This window comes from Xyrauchen texanus, chromosome 18, assembly GCF_025860055.1.
Source record: "Xyrauchen texanus isolate HMW12.3.18 chromosome 18, RBS_HiC_50CHRs, whole genome shotgun sequence".
NCBI classification, from domain to species: domain Eukaryota; kingdom Metazoa; phylum Chordata; class Actinopteri; order Cypriniformes; family Catostomidae; genus Xyrauchen; species Xyrauchen texanus.
Genome location: NC_068293.1, coordinates 24955976 through 24970751, shown reverse-complemented (window position 1 = coordinate 24970751; position 14776 = coordinate 24955976).

Below are 14776 nucleotides of genomic sequence, written 5' to 3'. Positions count from 1 at the left end.
TTAAAAATAAGCCATTTCTTGATTTTAAATTGTATGAGTGTATAGATTTTCAGTGTGTAGATGGCGATATCACAAGTGTCTCTGGAGAGGCTCTTTGGGTTGTAAAAACGTCAAGAAGCATTCTAACTCCCAGACTTGCTGGCGCTACCTGGTGATTTAGATGGAGAGTCACAGGGTGTGGGGGTTTTAGGATCCTTCGTAAAAATGTGTGCATTGCATTCAGAATTAATGAGTTCATGATTTTCCGTTCATACTCTACAACACCATCACCCTGCTATATAGATAGTATTCCGATGAAGTCATGACAAGCGTCGTCGCCCTATTGTCTGGAGTCACAGATGTAAAAAGTTTGTCTGGCGGTGTGGAGTGCGAAAGAGTATTGCTAAATAATGCCAAATAAACTTAAGTGTAGTATTTAAAGTTTTATGTACATTTTCAAGTGTATATAATATAAAAACAGGAACGTTATTTTGATTTTTAAATTGTAACATATATGTTTTATACTAGTTTCTGTAAGAACTGACAAAGAACACAGGGGAACACAGGGATTAAATATACAAGGGGCAAACAAGGAAACAAGGAACACCTGTGACTAATAATCATTAGAACCAATGAAACAAAGACAATGAAAAGAACTAAAAAACCCTTAGTCAGCCCTGACAGTGACTGGGGAACAGCATCCATTGCCGGGAGCACTGGCAGCGGCAGGGGAATGACAACCATGGCCGTGAGTGCTGTAGGAAATTTGGTATTATAAATGTAGATGGGAACAGTTAAATTGCCCACATTCCAACACCATTATATGTAAAGAAACAGTATGTGTGAGCTAGGAATTAATTTAAACTGTCCTTATTCTACTTCATTATGTAAGGGAATTTATAATGGAATTAGTCGTGTTCGACAACCATTATAAATTAGATAAATGACAAATAACTTGAATATTTGTGTGAATAAAATTGTCCACTATTAAAATCATAACACATCTCTTTGTATCCACTCACAATTTCTACTGTAAAGAATTAGCTTTAATAAGCTAATTATGATTAATACTCTTATTGGAGTAATATTATTCTCATGGCTTATTGAAAATAATATTTAGGTACAGCTTTGAAGCGAAATCTTTTAAAAACAGGGATGAGATTATTTATCAAAATATACCACAGTCAAATTATCCTTGAATACAGACAATCTTTATTGCTATTCTAAACACAAAACGAATCTAACACATACAACATGAAAACAGGTTGGTGAGTAGTGACAGAATGTGAAACAAATTATGAATACAGTGAAAATGAACTTTATGGAGTCTGTTGACAATGCCTTAACAACCATTTATCCTTCTTTGAGTCTAAATCGATTTGCAATCGGATTACCCAAAGTATTTAACTAATACACCAGCACTTTGAGCAAAAGTCTGGAGATATACTTGCGTGTTGTTGTTTTTCCTCACGTTGCGTTCTTTGGTGTTTGAAGAAAGTTAGTTCTGTCGATGTTTTGGACTCTGATTATTGCAGAAAAATATTGACTGGATGAAAAAAAGGCCTTCTTCAAGAAGGACTCGCAACTCCCACTGGGTGTATGAAATGTAGAGCTGAGAGGCTTCCCCAGGACTTCAAGTCCAGAGCTTCCTTTGCCTCTACACGGAGGATCTGGAAGTAGCGAGTGATGAGTTCAGCAGAAGAGAGGTATGAGAAGAGAGAAATTCTTCCAGTTTGGTGTAGGGCTGCAACTAATGATTATTTTGATAAACAGTTAATCTAATGATTATTAAAATGATTATTTGACTATGCTGCGATTAATGTGATGATCAATCATTAGCTCGTAACCGATTATTCAGCTTGTGCTCCGACTTAAATGGTTGTTTTAAATGTGCTTACTAACAACAAAGAGGATAAAATCATCTTTTAAAAATACCTCTAAAATGATATTCACTGAATTAAAGGGAAACATACTTTTTATTAAGTTTAATTCAGTACAGAAAAAGTGTTTTTGTCTGGTTTTCCATTGAAAATTGTCTAAAAATCCTCAAAACAAGATAAATTTGCTTAAGAAGCAACATATAAGATATTTAAACTTGCTTTAAGAGAATATATCTTAAACATGAGTGTATTTTGTATGTACGTGTATTTTTTCACTTGGTTATACTTCTGCGAGTGGAGTAAAGACAAAATATACTTATATTCAAGATCTATTCACCAAAAGCAAGTAAAAATATCTTATTTGCTGCTTCTCTGGTGAATGCATCTTTTTTTTAAAAGGGTTTTTAGATATTTTTTAATATTTGTATATTTAATATTATATTCAGCATTCTCAGATTACAATTTTTGTGGACAATATAATTTTTTTCTTAGCAGCACGAGAAGGATCAAATCTTCTGCGGTATAGTTGCTAAAAAATTTACATTGTTTTAAATTAGTTTGATATTTTTATTGGAAAACAAGCCAAAACAAACGTATAAACGTATTTTGTTGCAGTGTATAATGGGGCGAAGGCTACCCTCTCTCACCTAATTGTTCACTTCAATCCATCTTTAACTCACAAAAAAAAAAAAAAAACTCTTATTAATAAAGCTGCTTATTACCTATTTTCTTCACGATAAGAAACACACAGTGACATATATATTATGATTCAATAAGTTGTGAGCCAATACATTCTAATCTAGCTGCATTAAGCGTGCATGCTCGAGGGATGAGCGTCCCCACGACAGATTGTGTCTCAACCGGGTGTAGGTTCAGTCTCAATATCATTGACTAATCGTTTCAGCCCTAGTTTGGAGACATTAGAACTGAAATTTCCGCACCCCCAAAGGTGTCCTGCACCAATCAGAAGTGACTTTTCAGAGGCGCATGGTCGACTGGTCTGAGCCTTTTCACAATTGATTTACAAAACTTTGTTTGGGTGATTCTTGGGACATCCCGCTCAAAGTCGATGTTTAATCATTAACTTTTATATCTTGAAAATGGTGCAAGAGACATGACATGCATTGTCATCAACATCCTCTACATAACCAAGCAAGTGTTTACATATTAAATATGACATTCTTTCATGAATATTATACATGTAATGAACAAAACATGAAATCCCTGATTACCAATCATACTGGTTAATTCATTGGTTTTACAACATGGATAATACATTACACGTTATGAGAAACCTGATTGTTGGGGTATATTAACAAGTTAAGATTACAAGATAAAAGAATATAATCATCGATTTGATAGTTATAAGTGATTACAAATCACTACACATATTTTAAAAGTCTATAATCATTAATTTGTCAGTTATAAAAGTAATCCCAGATCATAGTAATTTTCAGAATTATCTAGCAAGGATAGGTCTGGTATATATTTCGGTCCAAATTTATTCTGTACATTTTAGAGGGTTAACTTCACCAAAGTACAACATTCATGGATTCCCTTTTAGCTGATGTTTGCAGAATATTGAGGATCTCATGACTAATAATTGTCCAGAATAAAGAGTCATAGACTTGGTGTTGTTTATTCATTGTAATTCAGGCGGATCACTCAAGGGTAGCCTGTTTACTCTGTCCTTTATTGCTGGTGACCTCTGCAACCAGGGGCATCTTTGCAAAGATGTTCTCAAGTCATGTGTGATCTAGACAAGTCTCTTTTGTTAGTTTATTGGCCAGAAGTGAGTGTCAGCTAGCTTAGTTGACAGATTAATTTATGACGTTGTGAAAATTCTTCTGCATGGATAATCCTACAGTGCAGTCAGCGACTGGAGAGCAGGAGCCCTTTTCTTCTTCAGGACGGCTGAGGAGGCTTCAGGCGCTGGCTCTGGGACAGACAAGGCTTCTGGCGCTGGGATGGACAAGGCTTCAGGCTCTGGCGCTGGGATGGACGAGGCTTCAGGCACTGGCGCTGGGACAGACGAGGCTTCAGGTGCTGGGACGGACGAGGTTTCAGGAACTGGCTCTGGGACAGACTAGGCTTTAGGTGCTGGGATAGATGAGGCTTCAGGCGCTGGGAAGGATAAGACATCAGGCACTGGGATGGACGAGGTGTCAGGCAATGGCTCTGGGATGGACGAGGCATCAGGTGCTGGGACAGACGAGGCTTCAGGAGCTAGGACGGACGGACTTATATATATATATATAAACAATAATGCATCAAGCATTATAATTTTTTTCTTAGCAGCACGAGAAGGATCACATCCACCAATTAAGTTTATCTTCATATTTATCTTCTCAAAACTGTATAATAGCTCGTAAATATTATCCAACATTTCTATGTACATTTTAATGCTTTCCGAGGTCACAATGATTATTGCAATTTGTTTTTTCATTGGTACCAGCAAAACGTACTGTTTACCCCTTGTCTACAGACAATATGGTGGCGGCGGTGTGTAGGTGACATAATGCATGCTATTATAGATAGTATTTGATTAAGCAAACTTTGATTTGTGGAGATTTATGTTACTCCTAATGATTGGTGTGGCTAAAGAATATGATTCATGCAGGTTGATACAAATTCACATACAGTAAGCTACTGATACTACACACTAAAATTGTGTAGCTATTTCATTGTGGATGGAAAAGTACATACAGCAATTAATTCAATTCCTTGAATCTGACTGGACAAGCAACATTCCAATATAGTCCAACAGCACTGGAACACTACTATTTGTATCTCTATGCTTCTCTGTGTTGTAGTGGTGGGAATTTTTATTCATCATTCATTTTGATTTCTTTCATTGATTCGTTCAGTGACCATTTCTGGAGATTACATATTTACTCCAGTAGGTGGCGACACATGAGGGTCTGTTATATACATTAAGTTCACCAAATAAATGGAAGTGAATTAAACTGATTCATTAACTTAAAAAATTCATTCAAAAACACTGATTTGTAAATTAAATGGAAAACATCTCGGGTTACGTATTCTAACCACTGTTCCCTGAAAAAAGCGGAACGAGATGCATGAGAAAAGCGTTTTGGGAACAATCCTACATGTTTGTGACCAGCTGAAATATGTTTGTAACACGTCAATGAACATTGACCGGAATTTATAGCCTCGGTTGGTGTAATCCTTGGATGCACATGTAACCGGGCTATAAATGGACGCACCACCAGCGTGGCATCAGATATTTTTTCTGAAGAGCAGTCCTGGGGCATCCCAGTGTGGCAAAGAAGCGCAGCATCTCGTTCCACTTTTTTCAGGGAACAAGGGTTACAATACGTAACCCGAGATGTTCCCTTTACAAAAAGCTTCACTAGGATGCTGCGCTGTGAAAAGCGCTTTGGGAACGAGAATACCCACACCGCCGCACTGAGGCTGTCCGGTCCCCTACGGTTGCGCCCCCTTGTTGTGGCCCCCATGGCAGATGAATAATTGACCTGACTTATGCCACTGGCTAGAGCGGTGGACGTAGGTTTGAAGGGCACGGACTGGACAGTGTCTGTGAAGTCTTTCCTGCTCTGGCGTTAAAAACGGCGGGGAGTAGAAAGCTTCAAGAATGACTGGATGAAATTTTGAAAAAGGCACCTTAGGAAGGTAGTCAGGATGAGGGTGCAAAATAGCTTTAGCCATACCTGGGGCAAATTCTAAACAGGCCGGCAAAACAGACAGAGCCTGTAGATCCCCAATCTTCTTTAGAGAGGTGATCACCATAAGAAAGACCATCTTGAGAGTCAGAAGTCTGTCAGACTCTGACTCTAGAGGCTCAAAGGGGGTCTCAACCAGACCCTCCAGGACTATTGCTAAGTCCCAAGAAGGAGTCCTGGTCCTAACAGGAGGCCTCAGTCGCCTCAGTCGCATGGCTCCTTGAATGAAGCGAGCGAGTAGAGGATGCCTCACCAAAGGTACCCCGTCCATCAAGGCGTGGCAAGCCGATATGGCAGCCACATAAACCCTGAGAGTAGCGGGGCATAGGCCTGCAGACAGTTTTTCCTGCAGAAAGTCCAGAACTGAAACAATGGCATTTAACTGGATCTGCATCATGTGAACTGCACCATCTTTCAAAGAAACCCCACTTATTGGCGTAGATTCTTCTAGTGGAGGGAGCCCTAGCACTTAGAATGGTCTCGATAACCTCAGGTGAAAGCCCTGTGTCCCTCAGTTGTTACCCTTCAGGGGCCAAACATGAAGTTTCCACAATCCGGGCCAGGGATGAAATATTGTCCCATGTGCTTGAGACAGAAAGTCCCTCCTGAATCGGCCAAGGCAAGCCATCGAGGAGAGATATTAGCTCCGAGAACCATACCCTGTTCGGCCGGTGCGGCGCTATCAGTAAGAGGCAAGACCCTTGCTGGCGAACTCTGGCCAAGACTCCCGGGAGCAGAGAAACCAGGGAAATGCATACAGGCGCATTCTGGGCCATGTATGCGCCATCGCATCCAGACACAGGGGGGCTGGATGACTCAGAGAGAAGTAGAGGGGCATTGTGCTGTCTCTAGAGAGGCAAAGAGGTCCTTTTCTGCCCTGTAAAATCTCACCTATCTTCTGTCGGGACAATAAATCTGCTCCCACATTTAGGCGTCCAGGGATATAAATCGCCCTGAGTGACAGGAACTTGCCCTGGGCCCAAAGGAGAATCCGACGTGCCGGCAGATTTAGGTGGCGAGAACGTAGACCTCCTTGATGATTTATGTAGGAGACTGCTGCTGTGTTGTCCACCCACTCAAGGACATGGCAGCCTCCCAGATGTCGGAGGAACTATTTCAGGGCCAGAAATACCGCCATCAGCTCGAGGCAGTTGATGTGCCAACCGAGATGGTGACCCTCCCATTCCCCTTGGGCTGGACAACCACTCAAGACCGTACCCCGGCCCGTCAGAGAGGCGTCTGTCGTTAGCATTCTGTGATGACATGGCACACCCAGAGTGGGACCCAAGGTAAGAAACCGGGGTCTGAACCACATAGAAAGGGAACAAAGTGCTCGGCGCTTAACCCTTATTTGCCTTAGGGGACTGGCCCTTGGATGAAATCCCCTGGCTTTTAGCCACAGCTGAAACAGTCTCATTTGGAGCAGGCCCAAAGGAATCACCATGGACGCAGACACCATGAGACCTAGTATTTGTTGGTACTGGTGAACAGTGCAACCTTGACCTAGCCTGAGTTTTCTCAGGGAGTTCTGAATGGATATGATACGAGCGGGAGACAACTGTGCCCGCATCGTGATCAAATTCCATATAACCCCCAGATAGGTAATTCCCTGGGTAGGAGAAAGAACGCTCTTCTTGACATTGAGAGAACCCAGATGAGCCAAGACAATATCCCTGTGCTGAACTGCCAGTTCTTGAGACTGAGCTATGATCAGCCAGTCGTCTATGTAATTCAGAATGCGGATGCCCTGGAGTCGCAAAGGAGCCAGTGCTGCATCCATGCATTTCGTGAATGTGCGGGGTGATAGGGCTAGGCCGATTGAAAGAACCCAATACTGGAAGGCTTTGACCCCGAAAGCGAACCTCAGGAACTTCCTGTGCTGTGGCAGAATTCCAATATGGAAATATGTGTCCATGAGATCGATCTTGATCAGCCAATCGTAATGTTGGATCTGAGACACGACCGTCTTGACACTTAGCATCTTGAACTTAAACACCCTGACCGAATGGTTCAAGCCTCGAAGAGCTAAAATCGGATGCTTCCTGTTGAAGGGATGCTGAGTGTTCCGTGTCCTGGATAAAGGTAGGAAGCAACGGTACACCCTACTCTTTGTTGGAAGCCACTGTCACCCGAAACACCAAAGGCGGTGGGAGTGAAGAGGTTTCGTGAAGGTATCAGGAGTACCGAAGTTGATGGTACACATGCCCCGTCCCGAGAGGAACTACCCCCACAAGGCTGGGTACAAGACCGTCAGGGTTTCTATCTTTTAGAAATCACAACCCTGAGGTCCTGCTTGGGGGGCTACTGAGGGCAATTAGCCTGTCCCCAGTATTTACGAGGGGGAGCACAACTCGCACACTCTGCTTCTGAGCCTCCCTCCTAGCAGAGTCAGGGCAGGACTGGGTGGCCGATGGCCCCGCCCCCTGAGTGCGGTGAGGAAAAAACTGGAGATAACCATATTAATGGTGTCTCCAAAGAGACCAGAAGCCGAAACCGGGGCATCGAGTAGGAAAACTCTGTCCTTATCCTTGATGCCCGAAAGGTTAAGCCATAAATGCCTCTCCGGGCTGACAAAATGGACATAGACCGACCAATAGCACGGGCTGTCTGCCGCTTGATAAGCCCTCCATACTAGCATGAAGGTAGTCCTGCATGGCTTAGTGGGAAGAGCGGGTTTCTTGAGTGATTATACCGAACCCGGCGAGAGATAACCCGCAAGTGTCTCTTCGACCGGCGGCATCATTGAATACCCTCCCGCCTCAGCACCCACGATAGTCGAATATAACGACGTCGAGGGCACGTAAACGCGAGAGGTATAAGGCATCCTCCACGAACAAGAAAGCTTGTCGTGGAGGTCATCAAATGAAGGGAAGGGACTGATGAGGCGTTCCCTTCCCCTGGCCACCAGACAGAAATCTGTCCTCTAATTTGGAGCATTTGGGGGTCTCTTGATCGCGTGGCCAGTCTAACTGTAGTCTAGCCACCGCACGAGTAACCACAATCGAGTAAGTCCTCCGAAGATTTTGAGTCGTGTTTGGAGTGCTCGGATGTGGGTAATTCAAAGTCCGCAGACTCAAGAGAATCACGGTCCCCCTCATGAAATGAAGAGGTGCCGGAGCGCGCTTCAAGATCACAGGAAGGACCAGCCGGCTCTGGGGAGAGAGCGAGTGAAAGGGACGAACCCGTCTCTCGCTCCTCAACCAGATCCATACAAGAGCCCCACAAATGAAGTGTGGGTGCTGGCTCTCGGAAGTAAGCAAGATGAGCGTGAAGCATTTTGACCGAAATTAGGTCGCAATGCATGCACCTGCCCTGCCCCAATGCAAGAGAAGCATGCTCTTCCCCCAATCAAACAAAACAAAACTGATGCGTGTCCCTGACAGTCATAGAATGTTGACAGGGAAACATGCATCGTTTGTTTTGCTTCTCTGACATTTTTCCACCTTTTTCTTTTCTTATATATATATATATAAAGGGGGAAAGGAGAAAAGGTTCACTGCGCACTGCCTAAAAAATTCTAAATCCTAGCAGAGGAAAGAAAGTTTCTGACAGGCTTGTGAGACACACACACAGAGAATGCTCTGAAGAAAAGGATCTGATGGCATGCCTGTGGCGTGTCCATTTATAGCCCGGTCACAGGTGCATCCAATGATTACACCAACCGAGGCTATAAATTCCGGTCAATGTTCATTGACGAGTTACACACATATTTCAGCTGGTCACAAACTTGTAGGATTGTTCCCAAAGCACTTTTCTCAGCGCAGCATCCTAGTGAAGTTTTTTGTAAAGGGAACCACTAATTAAAAACTAGAAACCAAGTTAGATTATATAAGCGATATTAGACTATCAACCATGCTGTTGTTCTGCTATCAGCTGTTATTACCAACACAGTCATTGTCGTATACAAAACAACAGTACACTTGCCTGACTATGTAGTAAGGCACTACACCACATAGAGTAGCCCACTTTAAACCATCTGGCTCCTTTGGCATGCTATTTCCAACATTCAATGATTTCGGATGCACTTATACTAGGTTATTTAATCCATACTAAATTATAGTACAAAGCACTACATTCAGCAAGATTGTTAGTAATCAACATGCAATGCATCCATTGTTTTGTTTGATTGTTTTGTGCATGTGTGTAATAACACCATTAAAGAATGTGTAAACCAAGGTCTACCTCTTGATTTGCTGTAAAATTATTATTATATGAGAGGTGTTATGTTCTGGATAATATGCAGGAATGGAGAATATGCAGCTATGCAACAAAAGACTGTAACAAATCCAGACACTGATTTAACATGATAAACAATATGAGTCAGTGATCTAGAGAAATCTTCATAGGTTTCACCTTCAAGTCAGACAATCAAGATTACACCGAGATCCCTTGATGTAAAGCTACAATTTCCAGAGGGGACACTGTTTTTCATTATTCATGGTGTGTACACTTTGTGAATGGAAGTTAAAAAAAAGAGTGCTTATGACAGGGAGAGAATCCATGAACAAAAGAGATTGAAAGACAGTCCTTTTACTTATATATATTGTAGTGATCCTAATTTTGATAATTTGATAAGGTGGTCAGCTTGTCTATCTTTTTCACATCAGTTGGAAACCACAGTCTGAAAGCATTCCTGTCCATTAGCACAATCTAAAACCACTGAATTGATCCCACTGCTGTCCTGCTCATGCTGAGACAGCACTAACTCTCTCACACCCTCAGCGCACCCACACACACATATGCAGACCTTCTAAAATCACCCTTTTTTGCCTCTCTCTCTCTCTCTCTCTCATGCACACACGTTAATAATGTCTCCTGGTAGTCTGCACCTGAGGCCCTGGCCTACCGTTTTGTGTAAGACTTGATTGCTCCCTGAGTGGTTTCACTGTGAGCCGGCTCTGGAGCTATGAGCTAAGACAGGAAATGCTGCTGGTTGCTTATTTTGGCCCTGTTGTGGCAGACAGGTGCAATCTAATAGGAGCTAATGGACTGCTATTGTGCCACTTCCTGTTGGAGAATTCCCCTGAGAAAGGCAGGTCCAGGGAACTTATCTGTAGGGGTTTAGATAAAGGAAGTGAGCTCAATGCCACTGAAACGCTGCAGATAACACACTTCCAGCGCACATTCATACACATGGAAAAAGGCATGCAGTCACAAACACTAGAAGAGGCTTACACATACACACTGATAAAGCATTGAAATGTAAGCCAGGCAACAATTTTGCAGCAGTCCCACACACACACATGAACTACTCATCAAATGTTAAAGTGTAAGTTCATCCACAATCTCATGTATACACACACAACAAAAAGAGAAAATGTTTTCCATGATACCATACTCAGCAATCACCTCATTTGCTAAGAATAGAGATACCCTAATGCCTATTTTAGGGAACCTAAAATGTGTAACATCAGTCTAAAGGATTTCACAGCTCTGGAAAAGCAAATATTTCTGTGGGTGGGTGGATAAGCAGAAGTCCCGTTTGAAATCATCGTAGCACGAAAAACTCACAATCAAATCACAATGCCAGCAACAGAGTAGAAAATTCAGACACCAGAGGGAGTCCATTTTGTCCCTATACAAAACGCTTTCTTTGAATACAAGTCTTTCTTCTGTGCTGACCACATTCATGGAATCTGTTTTTTTTTTATTAAACAACAGAGCACTCAAACACTCAATTAAACTATTTTGCCTCTAATGGAGATGTGCTTGCTGCCGCATGCTTGTTTCTTTTCCTTGGATCTTAAAAAATCATAGAATTTATACAACATAACCACACACTGCATGGCAAAAACTACATACCTTGTTGACATGTCCACAGTTTATGATGAGACCATCAAGGGGTTGAAGGTTTCTGCCTCAGGGTGGATAAATTTGTTAACTCTGCTAAATAAATCCAGCTTAACCTGGTCTAAGCTGTTAATGCTGGTTAGTGCTGGTCTAGCTGGTGGACCAGCTAGACTGGTGAAGTAGGCTGTCCTTCAGTTGAAGCTGGTTTAGCTAATTAAAAAGCCTGGTAGGGTCACCAGCATACCAGAACACAAAACACACTTTAAGCTGGTGACCAGCAATGCTGGATTTGTTTAGCAGAGAACTACAAGAAATGATCAAGTATTGATTGATTTCTTTTACAAGGGGGGGAAAACCACTGACACTAAACTGGTTCTGTTTCAGCAGAAAATATACACAGCTTGCCACCACTGCCTTAACAGAGACAGTAAACAGCTCTCCATAAATGTGTTTATGGTGATGTCTGTGCTAGACTTCATAAGGAAGCCTTCTGAAATCTTGAATTCTTACAATGAGAGAAGCCAGTAACTCAAACCATGGGATCTGTGTACATCGCATTTCCAAAATATATGAAAATATGAAAAGGTATCCTCCTTGTGTTGAAGTGTGATTGTCAACAATATGTGTTGTTTTAGTAGTCAAAAATGTGTCAGGATGACACTTGTACTAAGACAATTTGATAAACGTGGCCCCATATCCAAATATCTCTCATGCAGTGACTTCACTTACAAATTATTAAAATCACTTTTCCTTATTTATTCTTAAATTTAACTTACATATTAGCATTATATATGTAATCTAATTCATTGACTGACTGGGCAGTGAGGCAGCTGACTTAGCCTTTGGACGCAGCCAAAACTAACATTCCCTTTCAAAAAGCTACACTTATGATGCTGCACTGAATTAGCGAATTGGGAATAACTTTAGGTGTGACCAGCTGTGCAACACATCAATAAACATTGACCGGAATTTATAGCCTCTGCCGGTGACATCACTGGATGCACCTGTAGCAGGGCTATAAATAGATGCGTCACAGGTGCATCGTCAGATCTTTTGTCTTCAGATCACTCTGTGTGTGTGTGCTTCATGAGCCTGTCAGAAACGTTCTACTTTCCTCTGTTAGGAGTTAGAATTGTTAGGCAGTGCGCAGAAACCTTTCTCTTTCTCTTTTCTTTAAAAAAAAAAGAAGAAAAAGAATGACTGATAAACAAAGTAAGCGGTGTGTGTTCTCATGTTTATGCTTTATGGCTAAAACGGACACAAACCAGTTTAAAAAAAGGGAAGGGAACGCTACATCAGTCCCTTTCTTTTTTTATGACCTCCATAACGAGCATTTTCATTCATTGAAGAATCCGTATACTTCCCGCGTCGTCGTGCCCTCGACGTTGACATATTCGACTATCGTGGGTGCTGAGGCTCGGGGGTATTCGGTGATGCCACTGGTAGAAGGGACACTTGCGGGTTATCCCTCGCCTGGCTCAGCATCATCGCTAAAGAGACCTACTCTCCCCACAAAGCCTTGCAGGACCACCACGGTCGACGAAGAGGCTTTTTCCGAGCTTCGTCGAGTCACCCAACCCCACCCCGGTCCTTCTAGACGGCAGGCTCAAAAACAAAGCGTCGCCCTCAGCAGCCCCCAAAGCAAGACCTCAGGGCAGTTATTTCTAAAAAGGAAAAAAACATTCATGGATTCCCTTTTAGCTGATGTTTGCAGAATATTGAGGGTCTCATGACTAATTATTGTCCAGAATAAAGAGTCATAGACTTGGTGTTGTTTTATTCATTGTAATTCAGGCGGATCACTCAAGGGTAGCCTGTTCACTCTGTCCTTTATTGGTTGTGGCCTCTGCACCCAGGGGCATCTTTGCAAAGATGTTCTCAAGTCATGTGTGATCTAGACAAGTCTCTTTTGTTAGTTTATTGGCCAGAAGTGAGTGTCAGCTAGGTTCCTTGATGCCTTAGTTGACAGATTAATTTATGAAAAGGTTGGGTTTTTTCTAGATTCAAATCATATTGCTGTGATTCTTCTGCACGGATTATCCTACAGTGCAGTCAGCGACTGGAGAGCAGGAGCCCTTTTCTTCTTCAGGACGGCTGAGGAGGCTTCAGGCGCTGGCTCTGGGACAGATGAGGCTTCTGGCGCTGGGATGGACGAGGCTTCAGGCACTGGTTCTGGGACAGATGAGGCTCTAGGTGCTGGGACGGACGAGGTTTCAGGAACTGGCTCTGGGACAGACTAGGCTTCAGGTGCTGGGACAGACGAGGCTTCAGGCACTGGGACAGACGAGGCTTCAAGCACTGGTTCTGGGACAGAAGAGGCTTCAGGCGCTGGGAGGGACGAGGTTTCAGGCAATGGCTCTGGGATGGACGAGGCATCAGGTTCTAGGACAGATGAGGCTTCAGGAGCTGGGACGGACAGGCTTCAAAATGCTGGCTCTGGGATGGACGAGGAATCAGGCACTGGCTCTGGGATGGACGAGGCATCAGGCACTGGCTCTGGGATGGACGAGGCTTCAGGCACTGGCTCTGGGATGGGCTCATTGACTGTAGCAGGTGTGGGCACTGGCTTGTTTACTTTGGCAGCCATGGATGCTGACCGTGGTGGGAGAATGTTACCCTCCCTCATTTTAAAAGCAAACTGAAAAGAGTCCTGTGACTAATAATCATAAGACCCAATGAAACAAAGACAATGCAAAGAACTACAAAACCCATATTCAAACGAAAGATATGAAATTATCAATAAACATACATAGGGACACCTTCTGGTTGACAGGGTAATCATTACAATATACACGTTTTTTTTTTTTTTTTTTTTTATGTAGTACTGCCCTTCAAAAGCTGCTTAACACAAAATGTACTCTAATATGCACAAATCATCCTGTTCAAAATTTTGCATCTCTTTGGTTATTCTGTTGCCTTCTTGAACATCAATGAATGTTTGCACCTTTTGTAATAGTTTTGTATGAGTCCATCAATTGTCCTAAGTGTCAAAATCTGGATGTCAATATCATAAAGCCACGGTTGGTAAGAACTCATATGTGTAGAATTTGCTGGGAAACCAAAAGTTGGGGGATTTTTCTTAAGAAAAGTGGGTATAGTATGTATATATATATATAAACAATAATGCATCAAGCATTAATATTTTTTAACTTAGCAGCACGAGAAGGATCACATCCACCAATTAAGTTTATCTCCATATATATCTTCTCAAAACTATGTAATAACTCGTAAATATTATCCAACATTTCTATGTACATTATAATGCTTTTCGAGGTCACAGTGTTTGCAATGTATTTGTTTTTTCATTGGTACCAGCAAAACATAATGTTTACCCCATGTCTACAGACAATATGGTGGCGGTGGTGTGTTTATGACATAATGCATGCTGTTATAGATAGTATTTGATTAAGCAAACTTTGATTT